Below are 14603 nucleotides of genomic sequence, written 5' to 3' on the forward strand. Positions count from 1 at the left end.
AACTTTTTAATGAACTTAGATATGATTCCTGGGTTGCCCAAGATCATCACAATTTATTGTGATAATAGTGGTGCAGTTGCAAACTCGAAGGAACCGCGAGCCCATAAGGCAAGTAAACATATAGAGCACAAGTACCACTTGATACGAGACATCGTCAAGCGAGGAGAAGTTGTCATCGTCAAGATTGCATCAGTAGATAACCTGGCAGATCCTTTCACTAAGGCCCTTCCGGCGAAAGCTTTTGATCGACATGTGGAGGGGATGGGAATCAGATGTATGGCAACAGATATGGCAGCTTGGTCTTTTAGTATAAGTGGGAGATTGTTGGAGTGTATACTAAAAGTCTAGCTTTTGTAAACATTTATTTTTGAAATAAAAGAATTACATTAATCAATATCTGCATTTATTTGTTAAATGTAATTGTTCAATTAATTTATATAATAGATAACATGGAGTGTGGTGTCACACTCAGAAGATCATATTGTCGGTTCTTTATAAATTATAAATAGTTGCTCACGACTAAGATGGAAAGGAACAAACCATCGAAATAGTCGTAGTGTAATTAAGTATTAGTTTATCTTGATTAATAAAATTAAACTCATACACTCTAAGTGTATTGAGTAGGACCATTTTAGGTAAGTTCTTTTTGTACTGACTTAATAAAAGAACTAGACCATAGTTATTATGGAAGTGTGTGCTCTTAATCTTAATATAATAACAAGCACATATATTTAATATTTATTTCTTTCTTATCAAAGGGTGAGATTTAGCTCGATAAATCAATATGTCTGATAAGTTGGGAAATGATATTACTTATAGTGTGTGTTGTTGATTATAGAAGGAATCTGTGTCCTAGTTATCTAGGTTGAGAATGTCCCCAAGAGGAGCTCATAAGGATTGTCATGTTAAACCCTGCAGGTGGACTTAGTCCGACATGACAATGAAGTTGAGTGATACTACTCTTGGAACTAAATATTAATTAAGTAAGTTGTCAGTAACTTACTTAATTAGTGGATATTTGTTATCTTAAACACAGGGAGACTAACACACTCATGATAAGAAAGAGCCCATAATGTAATTTGGGATTGGTGCGGTAGTGTGATAAAAACTCTTTAGTGGAATGAGTTATTATCGATGAACTTGAGTTGTGTGTTCGGGGCGAGCACGGGATACTCAAGCTCATCGAAAGGTCAAAACCAATTTCTCCTCTAGGTCCCTGTCGTAGCCTCATTATAGCCTAAATTTCATCCAAATGTAAGACCCTTCTTGGTGTACAAGAAGGTGGCCAGTCCATTGCTTGGTGACCAAGCAATGGCCAGCTACATCCTCTTCTATAGGGGTCGGCCCTATTGCTTGGTGACCAAGCTAGTAGGGACCAGCCACATTAATCAAACAAGGAGGGTTGTTTTAATTTTTTAAAATCTTCTCTTTATAGAAAACTATAAGTTTTAAAAGAGAGATTTTAATTTTAAAAACTTTCCTTATTTCAATTAGGCCACATGTTTTAAAAGAAAGTCTAAAAGATTTTAAAACTTTCCTTTTTTAACCATCCTCATGGTTTAAGAAAAAAAAGAAGATAAGTTTTAAAATTTAAATTGTCTATCACCATGTTAAAAAAGAAAATTTTATAAGAGAAGTTTTAAATTTTAAAACATGGTTTTAATTTTTAGAACTTTCCTTTTTTAACTCCTACTTTAGGAAAGTGAGCTTATAAAATTTTATAAGAATTTTCTTCTTGTAAAATTTTATAAAAAACAATATTCCTTTCCTCTTATGGGGGTCGACCACCCTTGCTTGATGCCCAACTAAGGTGGCCGGCCAAAATAAAAAAATAAAATCATCATCCAAATTGATTTGGTGATTGATTCAATCAAGAGGAAAGAAAAGGAAAATTAAAAGGGAAAAGGAAAAACTAGAGGAAGATATTAATTTTTGTAAAAATTCTTCCCTTATTTGCCTTGGGCAACTAATATAAAAGAAGGGGTGAGGAGGCTTCATGAGATACAATTCTTATTCTCTTGCTTGGAGGATCTCTTGGTGGTCGGCCCTCTCTCTTCTCCCTTTCCCTTTGCTCTCTTCTCCTTGGTGGTGGTGGTGGTCGGATCTTAGAGGAAGAGGAAGAAAGCTTTTGGGTGGTGATCATCTTGGAGGTTTGTCGCCCACACGACGTCCAAGGCGAGGCGAGGAATACGACAGAAGATCTCGAGGTCATTAGCATACAAAGAGAAGGTATAATTAGCAATTATTTTCCGCATCATGCTAGTTATTTTTCTCTGTAAGAATTCCAAACACAAGAGGCATTAGATCTAGTTTTTCGAATTAGTTTTTCGAGTTTGTGTTTTCCTCTTTTTCGAATTTGTGATTCGATTGTTCTTTTTGGTTAACTTAGAGTTATTTAAGGAAATTAAATATTAGCTTTCCTTAAAAGGCTTTGTCTAGGAGGTGGTGGTTGCTCCCATATCCAAGAAGGTCATGTGCCTCGCCATGCAGTCCTGGAAGCCAATTTTGGGAATTAATATTTAATGGAATTAATAACATAGGTGGATTTGAATCAATAGTGTTAAGTTCTGCTTGCGTTCAAATCTAAACCATTAAGAACAGATAAGTTAAATTTGGAATCAATGATGTTAAGTTCCGTCTGCGATTCCTAATTTAACTTCTAAAGAACACAATAGGTTATTTAAGGAAAGGTTCGACACTTGTACAAAATTTTGTACAGTGGAACCGGTACGATTTTCCTAGGACTATCCAACAGAGGGCTAGGTCAAAGAAGGTCTAAAGAGCTCCTCAATTGTAAATGTCGACAACTCATCCACCTCAACCGGAATGATGGGTGGAAAATCATCCTCGACCTCAGCTAGAACGTCTGGCTGTGGCCACACTCTCCAAGCTAGTCCCCCCTGAGCAGTGATGTCTATATGCACTAATGTAGCCTGACGCTGACCAATCTCGTCATACGCGCTACGAGAAGTGGATGTACCTTGGGTCATATCTACCTCTATAATCAAAAATATATATGTTAAAATGTGATAATAGGGCATATGAATCTACCTCCTAGTGATGAGACTAGATGCATGGATGACATTCTAAAACATGTGTAATGCAATGTTGATGTCTATGCATTGGCATAGTGTATATAGGAAGAAGGAGTGGAAGGGTCGCATCATCACAACATCATGAGATGTGATCGACAAAATACAGGTAGTCAAGACTCGATACAGGACATAGTCCTGAACCCTAAGAGAGAGTGACCTAAAGGCAGTCATAGTAGGTAGTCTCTCCTCTCCAAAAAAATACATGTGGATAATATTCAATGTAATATGGGAGTAGGGTTCACCAAATGACAAATCCCTACTAGGGTAACATAAAAAAAGATCGGTAGACCTCCTAAGTACTAAGCTATCATACATTTGAGAGGGGGAGAAACTAAAGTCCTTTCTACCAACTCTAATGGAGTATGTCAAGTCTGCAACTTTAACTAGATTGTTATAAAACTATGCACACATGCTTAGGTTTACTGAATGGCTACAATAAACTAGTCTATCTAACTAGTAATAGTTAATGACCTCTATGATAGGGGCACAATATTTAGTGAAAAAGGACTTACTCAAAAACCTAGATTTAAGTGTAATATATGTATGTTGTAGAAAATCTAGCCTAAGTCGCTCAGTGAGAAATCTAGCATCAGTAGATGAGGTACTGCTCAAGCTAGGAGTAACATTCCGTTGTTTCCTAAAGTAGAATATTAGCGTACATATACAAAAATTTACAAAAGAACCATAGAAATAGCCAAAATTAACTAGATGATTGAGTTGAAGTGTACTGAGGAGGTATTGTTGAGGTTTGGAAGTAGACAATTGCAGAAAAGGGTTGAACTTGTTGTTGGAAGGTGCCTTGAAAGGGAGAAACACTTGAATAGAGAAAATCTCTATTCACTATGAAAAATAGGGTTGAAGCCGCCTTCAACCTGATGGAAGGCGCCTTCCATGTGCTGTGGAGGGCGCCTTCAGTCGGTTAGAGTGAGATTTTTTCTAAATTTTTTTGTTAAGAGTTTCATTTTGAATTTTAAGTTAATTTGAATTTAATTTAATATGATTTTAATTAAAATTGAATTTAATTTAGTTATAATTTAATTTAAATTTAAATTCTTAATCATCTCAGCTAATCTATATTTTCAATTAGAGAATCCTATACTTTTGTGAGATGAATTAAGTTAAATTTCAGAGTTGGATTTAACTTGTGTTAGATTCAAGTTTAGCTTTGGATTCACAAATAGACATTCTTTGGATAAACTTCTAAGCTGTGGTGAGTCACCTGGAAATTATAAGAGTAACCACGCCTTCAAAATTTTCTAAATAGATTCACTGAACTTAATAAAAAAACTCTGGTCTAACCAGTTAGGATTAGTGAGGGATAGCTTCAGTTAGTTCCACTAAACCAAATGCACAGGTCGAAGCCATATCTTCCTAGACATACATAAGTAGAGCTTCTCTAACCTACTTGTTACGCTTCCACAAGTGCACGGATACATCGTCAGTAATAAAATATTATCGATCCCACAAGAACTGGTTATTAGCACTAGCGATTGTTCACGTAAAATTAGCTAAACTACCGATGGTTGTAAGGTAGCTATTTCCTAAGAGGAAAGGGAATGGGGAAGTAGACGTGAGAACTAGCAAAAGAGAGAAAGGTTAACTTGTCTTGGGAAGAGTTCTAGGAGTTCGGTTTCATTGTGGTAGAACCTAATATATCATGTTCTATCTTTTTCTTATTGTCAATCAACAAGCATTCGCTGGAAGTTAAAGTTGGTATCCTTAAGCACTAAACAGAGAAGATCCCTGTGAAATCCTGTTACGGTTAACCCCTATCACTAGGGCGCTTTGGTAGATCATAAGATTACAAATCTAATCAGTATAATTAAGGATAGAGATAGGGGTTTGGTTCGGTCTCTTACTTCCTTGTGGAGAAGTTGCCTCTCCTTTCAAGAGAGTATCCTAGATGACCATGAATGGGTTACCCCTGTCACTAGGGCCCCTCGGGTATACGATTTAAGATCCTCTCTTTATGAAATTAACAATTCCTACACAATCAACTAATATGACGAGATAATCTTAGCGAGTCTCATGCATATCAAATAGAAACAAAGCAAGTGAAATCATCCAATAAGTAAAGGCATAAACATGAGTCTTACATCAACCCTATCCACAACTACTCCCTGATCCTAGAAAAAGGGATCTACTCCATAGACGCCGAAGAAAAACCCAAAGACATATTAAACGTAAGCATACAATCCTCAAACGAGAAGAGAGAAAGAGAAAAGATGCTTATCCAATAACGTCGAGTGATCTTCGGGTCCAATCCTTTGCTTCTGGAGTTGATGCGATGATGACGGTGATCTCGGAAGTCCGGGATATCTTGGAACGACACCAAGGTAAATCCTTTCTGATGGCTCGCCTCCTCCCCCCGAGAAGAAGGGTTAAAAGCCTTTATATAGGCTAGGGCACAGGCGCTGCATGACCCGTGCCACAACCGTGTGAAATTCACATGGCCAAGTTCTCTTGTCTTTGAGTAAAGTGGCATGGTCATGCCATGTCTGCACGACCTTGTCTTGCTTTGGCTCGGGTTGCACTGCATGGCCGTGTGAGGTTCACACGACCGTGTGGATCTTGGCTGCTGGTTGTGAGGCACGACCGTGGAAGGTTACACAGTCGTGCTCTGCTCTCTCTCGGTGAATGGCCACATGGTTGTTCAGGGTTTCAAGGTCGTGCTCTGCTCTCTGTCTGGAATCGCCACATGACTGTGCAGGGGTGCACGACCGTGCTTTGCTTTGCTCGGGTGCATCGATAATCGTCGTTTTCACTCCAAAAGTTGTCTCTGTCAACACAAAACCAAACAAAGAGCAGATCTTCGACAAAAGAGTAATAAATACTGAATAAATGATAAGAGAGATAATCATGCAAAGAATATACACAAATAAAACAAGTGAATGTGCGTTAAAGTAAAACAAGTGAACATCATAATATCTATGCACATCACACCCCCAGACTTGAACCTTTGCTTGTCCTCAAGCAAAATGCTGCAATCGATGTTGATGAGTTCCTATAGTGTATCATAATCCTTAGTGTACTCGCCTAACTCTATCAACTAGTTTCATTAATAAGCATGATTGCGGACTAACTTAAGTATGTCCTAAGCATAAGTTCTTTGTGCTCAGTGCAATAAGTAACTCAAACTCTTCAAGTTTTAATTTTCTGTCCTAGTTAAGTCATCATAGAATTGAATTCCGAATGTTCTCGGTGATAGGCACTTACCTGTCACACACTTGGTTCGTTTTCCTTAAATCAAACAAGGTCTCAAAGGATACTACTCAGAATCAAGAGAAATATAACATTTATTTCCTCAGTAACCTAACTCAGTCTCAAAGGGGTAAATTGTTAGTTTCCACTCACGAAAACTATTTTTTATCCCTTATTCAGCTCTTTTATTATTATTATTATTATTATTATTATTTTTTAAGTGCAATCGAGGTGTAGCACTAATCAGAAATGCCAGATGCATATATTGGGATTTAGATTTTTCCAAATAAGCTTCCATAATTCGAGGTCATCCAGTAACCAAAATGTAACTAAGGAATCCCCATGGGAACAAAAGTACTAAGCAAATTGGATGAATCATAACTATTTCAAAATATTTCTACTATTCAAGTTTAAGTACTTAAGTGAAGTGAAAGTAAGATCCTTAAAGTTAGGCCAAGACTTATACTAATCTCCGTACAATGCTTAGCTTATTTCATTCTACTAAAGATAGAGAAAGGAGGTACACCAAACATACTAACACTATTTCTACAACACATGAATTAAGAAAATATACGTGCTAGTCATTTTGCTGTTGGACAAGTCAGCAGAGGAAGTAGAAGGTTTGATGTTCTCAAATATGCCTCAAAACTATAAGGGAAAAAAGAAAGTGCAAATGAGATGCAAGTAGAAACATGAAACTAAAAGAAATAAAAATGAAATGCAAGTAGATAAAACAAACTTAATAAATTTGCAGAAAGAAAAGAAAAGGACTCGACTCGACTCAGGTTGTGCAAACACAACACCCTCCAGACTTAGACTTTTCATCATCTCGATAAAATCAATATGGAGGCGGGGGAGGGGGATAAGGAGGTCCTCGATGTGTGTCGGAGGAAAATCTAGGTATACTAGGGAGATGACCAATGTGCTGATGATATTGGAAAAGAGCATCTACTTGTTGTCTAGTAATATCCATATCATCCATGAAATTCCTCATTCTTTCTTGGTCAACCTCATAATCTTGAACGAATCCTATCACTGACTATGAAAATCTCTGGTAAACTGAAAATGATCTTGTACCTCGCTAAACTAGTCGTCCGACAACTTGAAACGACCCTCCAACAATTGTTGTTGGGTATTGTGCTTCTCATGAAGCGAGTCTAAGGAGGCACGGAAATCAGAAAAATCAAATCTAGAAGGTCTGGTACCATAGGAAAAGGAGTGCCTAGCAGGTTCCTGATGTCTGAAAGGTTGCGGGAATTCTGATGATGAGAGCTCTTGGTGGTATTCGGTGTCTCCTACAAGGGGGGGGGGGGGGAACAAACTCGAGTATTGAATCAACAATCACCCAATTTGTGGGGTTGTGAACTGAAGTGCACCTATCAAGCTCACAACTTAGATTTATTGCTATTTGGGTGATTAAACCACCAAACACTGTCATCCTTGAAGATGCTTTACCTGCTCTCAACAAATTTTGTGGGAAATGAAATCCAGAATCAAAGTCCACTTTATTTAGCATCGCCCAAAGAGAATAAAGTTCCACCTTCCTAACCACCCCATCACTCTCACCTCAACCAAAGATTATTTTGCTCATCACCCGGTGAAGGTATCTAAATGTAGGGTTTTGCATGCAGGATGCCTTAGCTCTAGAGGGCTCATAGGAGTTCTTTGATCTAGTGATTGAAGTCCAAAATTCATTCCAGTTAATATTGCTATCAAATCCACGGGCGCCACCAGTAGGTAAACCAAAACAGGTATTAAAATCACTAAACGTCCACCGAATTTCCTTGTTCATAACCTAAAAGTTATGACTCCTATGTAGTCATCCTCAAAAGAAAATTTAACATCAATTGAGCTCAAAAATTCAAGGACTAGGCGGGGGTAAGTTGGTAAATGTGTGTACATAATGTCATTCCAATCTAATGAGCTAATCATCCAATCCACGTCATCCCTAATTCCTAACATATCCATAGTAGTGGGATCCATATATCTAGTGCACATAATTTTTCTAGCGACAAGAATATTATATCTAGCTTTATGTTCATGATTTCTAAAGATAATATTAAATTCATTTTCGTTACCTTCGTCGCGTGCCACTATTTTGCCTTTGCCTTTGGAAGAAGAAGCCTTTCCTTTGCCTTTGTCCCCTCCCGGTGCATCTCCTTCGCCAGATCCACCGCTTCCTCATCGGAGTCTCTTCAAGATTTGAGACATGATGTACAGGGTGAGCTTGAGGAACTTCTTGTGGGTGGAGATGGATCTTGAGGATGGAGGAGGTGAAAGAAGAAGAGTAGGGAAATTGTTCCTCTCTTTCCGGATTTGGGGCTTGAAGAAATCCTAGATCTAGAAGTAGATCTTAGTAAAGATGAGTTTTAGGTGTAGGAATTGAAGGTTGATGAGGTGTAGTGGGAAGGAAAAAGCTTTTGGGAGAGAGAGAGATGGGAATTAGGGATTTTTAGAGAAGTTGGCGGTGCACACGGGTAGGGCACTGCCGTGTCTTAAAGACACGGCCTGGTGGCTTGGGTCACCGCACGACCGTGCCGGTTGGCACGACCCCTTCTTTTCTCCTCTCGGCCTAGATCGCACGGCCATGCCAGATCTGCACGGCCCGTTCCCTCTTCCCCTTTGGTGACTTTGCACGGTCGTGCCATTCGACATGGCCGTGTATTGTTCTTTCTCTGTACAAGCCGCACGGTCGTGCGGGGTCGCACGGCCAGTGGCATTTCTTCCTCTGTTAGCTTCACACGACCGTGTGGAGTTACATGGCCGACTCTCTTACGCGCGTAGCGTCTCGGCCTTCACCTTTTTGACTTCTCTGACGGCTCCACACCCATGAAACGATCACGGCTAGCTCATGGAGGTTATGCACATCCTGAAAACAAAGATCCGACAATAACAAAAAACAACTTCATTGAACTAATTAAAAAAATAGAATGACAAATTGATAACAAATTAAAACGAAAACCCTTGGGTTGCCTCCCAAGAAGCACTTGTTTTAGGTCTTTAGCTCGACCCCATATCAGTAGATGTGGACTAAACCCATGGAAGCATGACTCTCCTTCTAGGGTTAATACCCCAGTCTGCTCCTTCAGTTTCGCGCGTGCAGGATAGATGTACTTCTCTTTGCTTGTTGGAGGTGACCTCTCATAGATACTACATTCCTCAGCTTTGTGTATATTCATCTTGCTAGAATTTCCCTGAGAAGAATAGATGCAATTAGGAGAATAAGATAAATCGAATTCCAACCTTTCTTTGCCAATCTCCAAGGATAACTTGTGATTTTTCACATCGATGAGGGCTCCAGCGATGGCAAGGAATGGTCTTCCAAGGATGATTGGGATCTTGGGATCCTCCTCCATATCCAGGACAATAAAATATGTGGGAATGATGCATCCGCCTACCTCTACTGGCACATCTTCCACAATACCCATTGGGTATCTACATGAATGGTCAGCCAATTGTAGTGCCATAGTAGTAAATTTGATGTTCTGGAGTCCTAGCTTCTTACATAATGAGTATGGAAGTAGGCTAACACTCGCTCCCAAGTCGCAGAAAGCCTTTTGTATTAGCTCAGGGCCAATTTTACATGGTATAGAAAAACTTCCTGGATCCTGGAGCTTTGGGGGAATATCTGCCATGAGTAGAGCACTGCACTTCTTTGTCAATGCTGCAGTCTCAAAGTTGCCCTTCTGTCTTTTGTTAGATAGAATACCTTTTAAAAATTTGGCGAACTTCAGCATTTGGTGCAGTGCGTCTATCATAGGTACTTCAATGCATATTTCTTTAATCTTCTTAAGGAATTGGTAGAACTCTTCATCCTTTTGGGATGTAATTAGTTTCTGGGAGAAAGGAATTATCTGATTTTGTAGGGGAAGTGGAAGAGTCCCTTCGACCTTCTTGGTGATCTCCTCCCTATCCTTGCTCTGGACCAAATTAGGCATAAGAGGAGAGGGCTCTTCTTCTGAGTTAATTCCTTTCTGAGCAGTCATTTGGGAGTCTCCCAAAGTCCATCCGCTCCTCAGCTCAATGCGGTTGCAATGTTCCACCGGGTTTATGTCGGGCTTTCCCGAAAATGCTCCCGGTGCTCTTGAAAAGGACTGAGCTATCTGGGCGATTTGGTTGTCTTGCATCTTTTGATGCTTTTCAGAATTCTCCAATCTTTGATTCAACTGCTTAATTTCATTCTTCATCTCTTTTTGCTCCAAGAGAGCTTCTTCAAGCATCTTTTCGATTTTGGACAGTTGTGAATGTTGTTGTTGTTGATAAATCTATTGTCCAGGTGGGTAGCCTTGTTACCCAGGTTGGTAACTTTGTTTTGCTGGTCCTTGATCTTGATTGCCCCGGTAAGAAAAATTTAGGTGGTTCCTCCACCTCAGTTGTATGTGTTGGAGTAGGGATTATTTTGCTTTTGGTTATAACTGACTATCACATCGCATTGCTCAAGTTGGTTCATTTGTGCTTGTATTGGTCCTAGGGGACAAGTATCTTGAGCATGTTCTGAGCTTCTGCAAATTTTGCAAACACATACTACTGCATTGGCTGTGTTGTTCCCCATGGTCTCAACCTTCTTGGTCAGAGCATCCAGCTTTGCAGACATGAGCGTGACTGCATCTACGTCAAATTTTCCTGATGCCTTTATTAGATTCCCAGAAAAAGAACCTCCAGATCGTTCAGCTGCCCACTGATGGTGGTTCTGTGCCACATTTCTATGATCTCTTCAGCTTCATCAAGACTCTTGTTCATTAATGCCCCTCCTGCTATAGAATCGAGGGACACCTTTGTGTGATAGTTGATTCCATTGTAGAATGTGTGTAGCACCAACCACTTCTCGAGGCCATGATGGGGGCACTGTCTCAGCATACTCTTGAATCTGTCCCATGCTTCGAATAGCGATTCTGAGTCTATCTATTTGAAGCTTGCAATTAGATTCCTCATGTGTGCAGTTTTACTCGGCGGGTAAAATTTGTCCAAAAATTTTGGCTCACACTGATCCCAAGATGTTATACTGTTTGCTGGTAGAGAATTAAGTCACTGCTTGGCTCTGTCTTTCAGGGAAAATCTGAAAAGAAGTAACCTTACTGTTTTTGGAGGGACCCCATTTACTTTCAGAGTGCTACAAATCTCGTCGAAAATCTCCAAGTGATGATTTGGATCATCGTGCGATCCTCTGTTAGAGTGTATACTAAAAGCCTAGTTTTTGTATAAACATTTATTTAGAAATAAAGAATCACAATGGTCAAATACCTACGTTTATATGCTAAGTGTAGTTGTTCAATTAATTTATATCGTAGATAACATGGTGTTTGGTGTCATACACAGAAGATCATGTTATCAGTTCTTTATAAATTATAAACAGTTGCTCACGACTAAGATGGAAAGAAACAAACCATTGGAATAGTCGTAGTGTAATTAGGTGTTAGTTTATCTTAACTAATAAATTACACTAATACACTCTAAGTGTATTGAGTAGGACCATTTTAGGTATGTTCTTTTTATACTGACTTAGTAAAAGAACTAGACCTTAGTTATTATGGAAGTGTGTGCTCTTAATCCTAATATAATAACAAGCATATATATTTAATATTTATTTCTTTAACTTAACAAAGGGTGAGATTTAGCTTGATAAATCAATAGGCTCGATAAGTTGGGAAATGATATTACTTATAGTGTGTGTTGTTGATTATAGAAGGAATCTGTGTCCTAGTTATCTAGGTTGAGAATGTCCCCAAGAGGAGCTCATAAGGATTGTCATGTTAAACCCTGCAGGTAGACTTAGTTCGACATGACAATGAAGTTGAGTGGTACTACTCTTGGAGATAGATATTAATTAAGTGAGTTGTTAGTAACTTACTTAATTAGTGAACATTTGTTATCTTAAACACAGGGAGACTAACACACTCATAATAAGGAGCCCATAATATAATTTGGGATTGGTACGGTAATGTGATACTAACTCTCTAGTGGAATGAGTTATTATTGATGAACTTGAGTTGTGTGTTCGGGGCGAACACGAGATCCTCAAGCTCGTCGAAAGGCCAAAACCAATTTCTCCTCTAGGTCCCTATCGTAGTCTCATTAAAGCCTCAAGTCCATCCAATGAAAGCCCATCTTGGTGTCCAAGAAGGGGGGTGGTCCAATGCTTGGTGACCAAGCAAGGGTCGGCCACATTATCTTCTTAAGGGACCGGCCCCTTGCTTGGTGCCCAAGCAAGAGGGGGCCGGCCACAATAATTCAAACAAGGAGGAGTGTTTTGAATTTTTAAAATCTTCTCTTTGTAGAAATCTACAAGTTGTAAAAGAGAGATTTTAAATTTATAAAAATTTTCCTTATTTGAATTAGGCCACATGGTTTAAAAGAAAATTTAAAAGTTTTTAAAACTTTCCTTTTTTAACCATCCTCATGGTTTTAAGAAAAAGGAAGAGAAGTTTTAAAATTTTAATTTTTCTAACCATGTTAAAAAAGAAAATTTTTAGAAGAGAAGTTTTAAATTTTATAACAAGGTTTTAATTTTTTAAACTTTCCTTTTTGAACGTCCGCTTTAGGAAATTAAAAGAGAGCTTGTAAAATTTTATAAGAGCTTATAAAATTTTATAAAAAAATTTTATTTCTTTCCTTGATGAGGTGGCCGGCCACCTTGCTTGGTGCCCAAGCAAGGGGCCGACCAAAACAAAATAAAAAAAAATCATCATCCAATTAATGGTTGGTGATTGATTCAATCAAGAGGAAAGAAAAGGGAAAATAAAAGGGAAAAGGAAAAACAAGAGGAAGATTTTAACTTTTGTAAAAAGTCTTTCCTTATTTACCTTGGGCAAGTAATATAAAAGAAGGGATGAGGAGGCCTCATCAGACATCAATTCTTATTCTCTTGGTAGAGTCTCTCTTGGTGGCCGGCCCTCCCTCTCCCTTTTCCCTTTGCTCTCTTTTCCTTGTGGTGGTGGTGGCCGAATATTAGAGGAGGAAGAAGAAAGCTCTTTGGGTGGTGTTCATCTTGGAGGATCGTCGCCCACACGACGTCCAAGGCGAGGCGAGGAATACAGCAGAAGATCTCGAGGTCATTAGCATACAAAGAGAAGGTATAGTTAGCAATTGTTTTCCGCATCATGCTAGTTATTTTTCTTTGTAAGAATTCCAAACACAAGAGGCATTAGATCTAGTTTTTCGAATTAGTAATTCGTGTTTGTGTTTTTTTTTATTTTTTCGAATTTGTGATTCGATTGTTCTTTTTGGTTAAACCTAGAGTTATTTAAGGAAATTAAATATTAGCTTTCCTTAAAAGGCTTTGTCTAGGCGGTGGTGGTTGCTCCCATATCCAAGAAGGTCATGTGCCTCACCATGCAGTTCTGGAAGCCAATTTTAAAAATTAATATTTAATGGAATTTATATCATAGGTGGATTTGGATTAATAGTGTTAAGTTCCACTTGCGATCCAAATCTAAACCATCAAGAACAGATAAGTTAAATTTGGAATCAATGATGTTAAGTTCCGTTTGCGATTCCTAATTTAACTTCTAAAGAACACAATAGGTTGTTTAGGAAAGGTTTAACACTTGTACAAAATTTTTATACAGTGGAACTGGTACGATATTCCTAGGACCAACCAACATCCTCCTCCAAATTGATTTTGCTGGACCATGTGAATTACTTTAGGCTTGATTTCAAAATGGTTGGCTTCAATTGGTGGTAGGGTGATATTAGACCGTAGCCCTCGTGCATAAGGTGCTGCGTAGTCCTTCAAAAGCTTATCAGCCATTTCGGAAGTTTCTTGTTCTGTTTGGAGTTTCTACAAGTTTCTTCTCCTCAGGTAAGTTCTATCAATTTCTGGATCGAACAACAGAAGTTCTCCTGAAAGATTAGCTCTTAGCATGCAAGAACAAGATATTGAATAATCCAAGTGCAAAATAAAGGGTTAAAATATATTTTTAATTTTTTTATGTTAATAAAAATGTAGAAAGTAAAGTGAAATAAAGAAAAACAAAGTCTAGTCTAATCCATTATGATTTTCACTAATGTTATAGACGCAGTCCCCGACAATGGAGCTAAAAACTTGTTACGCTTCCGTAAGTGCACAGATACATCGTCAATAATAAAAGATTATCGATCACACAAGGACTGGTTATAAGCACTAGCGATTGTTCACGTAGAATTAGCTAAACTACCAATGGTTGTAAGTTAACTATTTCCTAAGAGGAAAGGGAATGGGGAAGTAGACGTGAGAACTAGCAAAAGAGAGAAAGGTTAACTTGGCTTGGGAAGAGTTCTAGGAGTTCGGTTTCGTTGTGGTAGAACCGAATGTATCATGTTCTATCTTTT

At 38.5% G+C, this 14603-nt stretch overlaps 1 pseudogene; it reads left to right on the forward strand.

The window, feature by feature from the left end:
• Window positions 1–11124: 11124 nt before the first annotated feature.
• Window positions 11125–11196, forward strand: LOC121983512 (annotated as a pseudogene).
• The last annotated feature ends 3407 nt before the right edge of the window (window positions 11197–14603 follow it).

The sequence above is a fragment of the Zingiber officinale genome, chromosome 5A (assembly GCF_018446385.1).
Source record: "Zingiber officinale cultivar Zhangliang chromosome 5A, Zo_v1.1, whole genome shotgun sequence".
Classification (NCBI taxonomy): domain Eukaryota; kingdom Viridiplantae; phylum Streptophyta; class Magnoliopsida; order Zingiberales; family Zingiberaceae; genus Zingiber; species Zingiber officinale.